Here is a 4,344-nt window from a genome sequence, read left to right as displayed (position 1 = left end):
CTCTTTGGATTGGAGAGGGAGGGGGAGAGGAGTGGGGGGAGGGGGAGAAAGGTGGGAGGAGGGGGAGGGAATTGGGAGGCTGGGAGGAGGCGGAAACTTTTTTTTCCCTTTTCTCAATAAAAATAAAATAAAATAAAATGGTAAAAAAAATGTTCTAAGTACAAATCCTTCACCAGGTAAGTTATTTGCATTTTTTGTGAGAACTAGGTGTCTTAGTTCGCTTTCTTCTGCTGTGACAAAGACCATGACCCCATGACCAAAACAACTTTGGGAAGAGAAAATTTATTTCAGCTTCTATTTCCTAATCCAAGATTAACTCAAAGCAGGAACCTGGAGACAGGAACTGAATCAGAAACCATGAAGGAAAGTCCCTCACTGACTTCTCCATGGCTTGCTCAACCTGCTTTTTTATACAACCCAGGACCATCTGCCCAGAGACAGCACCATCTACAGTGAGCCGGGCCCTCCCATACCAACCACTATTCAGGAAAGTGCCCCTGCAGGCTTGCTTATGGTTCAGTCAGATTAACCAGCACAGGGCCTCAACTTCACCACGTAGCCGAGGCTGGCCTCTGGACTTTACCACGTAGCTAAGGCTGGCCTCAACTTCACCATGCAGCTGAGGATGATTTTGAGCTTCTGAACCTCCTGCCTTCATCTCTAGAATACTGGGATTACAGGTGTACACCAGCAGGCTTTGTTTATGAAGACTGGAGACGGAACCCGGGGTCTGTGCATGCTAGGCAAGCGCTTTATCACCTGAGCTGCGTCGCCCCAGCCCCGATTGCAAATCTTCTCCCTCATTTTGTTAGCCATCTCTTCATTTTCCTGATGGTGTCCTTTAAGAAATAAAAGTTTTTAATTCTGATGATGTCCACTTTATCTATTTTTACCTTTGCTGTCTTTGCTCTTAGTGTCCTGTCTAAGAAGGCTTACTTAGGCTAACCTGATATTATAAAGATTGGTGTGTGTGTGTGTGTGTGTGTGTGTGTGTGTGTGTATGGTATTGTGGAGGAAATCCGGGGCCTCGTGCGCACTAAAGCAAGTGTTCTGCCTGCCATGGAGTCACACCACTGAGCCATACCACAGAGCTACACCACTGAACACACCACAGAGCCACAGCAGTTTTGCCAGGGAATTGCGTGCTGTGCATTCGGTCCTAGAAGTAAATCTTTCCGGCTCCTGTATTTAGGTTTGTTTGCTGTCTTTGTCTTTTTCATTACTGGGGACAAAACCCAGGACGTTGAGCTTATGATAAGAGCAGTCTACCCCTGAGTTACACCCCTGGTCCGACACACACTTCAGGTCATTTTCGGTTAACGTCTGTGGCATGTGGGTAACTGCCAGTCTCAGGATGCGCACGGTGCATATTTGAAACATCCGCTCACAGACAGACAACACACACATCATCAAAATGCCTGTCCCTTCCTGTGAGGCTGACCCAGGAAACCAGGGCCTAACAAATAAAATACCCTCAGGACAACTGCCCACAGAGTGAGGGTTTGCTGAGGAGTTGGAGTTACCAAGCCCAGGTGCTGGGGGGACGGGGGTTCCTTTGCTCTGCAAGTGGCCGCGAAGACGGAGAGGATGCTTGTCTACAGAGCACTGCGAGGCATTTGGACAGAAGGGGCACAAGAACAATGCGGTCCTTGCTGGAGTCAGATGGGGGGAGAAGAATCCCTAGGGGTTGGGAGCAAAGGGTTAGGCAGACAGAGATCAGGAGCAGCTGGCCTGGGTGTGAGCCAGGGCAGGACCTTGGGTAAGAGAAGAGGAGCACCTGTCCTCAAGGCTGCCATCCCTTGCCTTGAGCTTGGGGGGTGGGGGCGGGGGTGGGAAGAGGACGAGCTCTCAGTTGGCAAACACAACAAAAAGATAAAAGTGTTGGCGGCCGTCCCAGACATCACTGCACCAGCAAGAGCTGCATCGTAGCCTGTGGGACAAGAGAAGACACAGCCCAGCTATGGTCAAGCGGCTGGCAAGCCTAGGGTCCTGGGGGAAGGACAAGGCATCCTTATAGGGGAAATGTGATGGTCAGCAGGACCTCATGAGACAGCGGCTTCTCCAGGAAGCAGGCTCTGTCTGCCTTTCCCCAGACTGCCACTGCAGTGGCCTGGTCTGGGGCCAAGAGTTTGGAAGCCGCTGGTGAGCCAGCAGTTCCCAAGTGGCTGCAGGGTCACAGCGGGAGACAGGTCCACATTCAAGGACTCCTTGTATTCTTCCTGTGCTGGAAATGCAGGTAAGACTCCCCCAAGGCACCCTCATCCCTTCAGTCAGTAGAACCTGCCAAGCTGTGCCAGCCTCAGGGGCACAGCCAAGGGCCCTGTTCTCAGACAGCCTCTAGTCTGTTCTCGGTCTGCATAAGGAACAGACAGAAATCCAATGGGGAATCAGAGTGTGGCCAGGGCCAGGAAGGAAAGAGAACTGAGCGATGGGTTGAGTTTCACTGGGTGCTTAGAGATGAGATCTCCGGGAGGAGACACTGGACAGCGGCTGGAGAGAGAGAAACTGGTACCCAAAAGCTGGAGAAAATATCCCAGGAAAACACACACACAAAGGCGTCCCGTGGGATCAGCTCAGCACCTCTGAAGAGCAGCGAGCATCCTCTGGTCCCTTAGCAGAGGCTTCCTGAGGGCAGGGTCCGAGATGCACGGGACCTGGGAAGCCACACATGGGGTTGATGCCAGTTGCCAGCGGAGGACTCTGTGGGGTTTCAAATGGCGGAGTGACACAACTGGGGTTCATTTTAGAACCTTTGTAGATGTGACTTGGGGGAGACGGGGGACTGGAAAAGGCAGAGTTCAAGGCCGTCTCCGGCTACATAGTGAGTTCAGTGTGAACCTGGGATACAGAGTTCAGGCTCTGTCTCAAAACAAGTAAATGAATAAGGGCTAGGAATGATGTTCAGTTGGTAGAGGGCGGCCTCGCCTGCAGGAAGCCCTGGGTTTGATACCCAGTACCTGGTAAACTAGGTGTGGTGGCACATATCTGTAATGCCAGTGCTAGGGAGGTGACTGCAGGAAGATCAGAAGTTCAGAGTCATCCTTAGCCACCCGAGGTCAGCCCGTGCTTTACAGGACCCTGCCTCACAAATAAATAAATAGGAAGCAAGATGTAAACAGAGATTGCTCATTTGTTTCTGACCACCCAGACCCGAGTAATCACACAGAAATTATATTAATCACAACACTGACCAATAACTTAGGCATATCTTAAATTCACCCATTTCTATTATTCTGTGTATCAACACAAGGCTGTGACCTATGGATATGGTTCCAGCATCTGTCTCCTTCGGCAGCTACATGGTATCTCTCTGACTCTGCCTACTCCCGCTCTATATATCTCTTCCAGTCTGGCTATATTCTGCGCTGCCATAGGCCAAAGCAACTTTATTCATTAACCAATAAGAGCAACACATATACAGAAGGACATCCCACATCAACAAGATGTTTTAGATTCTTGGATTATAGAAAAGCGTGCTGGGTAGAACTCATAGTAGGGCCATTCAGGCTAGCTGCACAGCTCTAAGGTGCGTTGTCTGGGCATGGTGTCATATGTCTTCAGTCCTAGCACTTGAGGAGGCAGAAGCTGGTCTGTGAATGGATAGTGTTCTAGGCAGGAAAGACCCATTAGCCCATTTCTGTCACTTCAGTGAAATACCTGAGACCCGTCCTTTAAAATGAAAACAGACTTATTTGGTTCATAGTGTCCTCTTTATTTGGGGGGGGGGGGGGCACGGGTGTTTGTTTGTTTCTGTATTTGTTGTTTTTGCTTCTGTCCCAGAACTCACTCTGTAGACCAGGTTGATCTCGAAGTCACAGAGTTCTGCCTATCTCTGCCTCCAGAGTGTTGGGATTAAAGGCGTGTGCCACCCCACCCACACAGTACATAACTTTCAAAGAATCAAGAACACGGCAATCCTTTGGCCACATCAAACAGTAGTAGCCAGCATCATTGCAGAATCATGTATGAGGGGAACAGATCCCAGAGAGATGGGAAGTTAGAAAATGCAAGAGGCGGGCTTTTCTTTGACAACAAACTGCCTTTGCAAGAATAACCAGATGCCCGTGAGAAGCACTTTCATCACCTCTGAGGGCAGAGGCCAAGCACCCACAGGCCCCACCTCTCTCCTGACATCACCACCCTGAGGACCAAGCTTCCAACATACATACTTGCATAACCCAGCCTGCCCCTCTGCTGTCCATGCTCGGCTCTGGGGTGATGATGGTCTTGGGGTGGTGTGGGGCTCTAGGCTGCTCAATGTGCATATAAAAAGCTCCCAGGCAAACTTTTGGTAACCTCTATTAACTAACTTGACCTGAGGCTCAGGGCCATCTGTGTCAGCAG

The sequence above is a fragment of the Alexandromys fortis genome, unplaced genomic scaffold (genome assembly GCF_014885135.2).
Source record: "Alexandromys fortis isolate MF-2015 unplaced genomic scaffold, M_Fortis_MF-2015_v1.1 scaffold_88, whole genome shotgun sequence".
NCBI lineage: Eukaryota > Metazoa > Chordata > Mammalia > Rodentia > Cricetidae > Alexandromys > Alexandromys fortis.
This window is presented reverse-complemented; position numbering follows the sequence as displayed.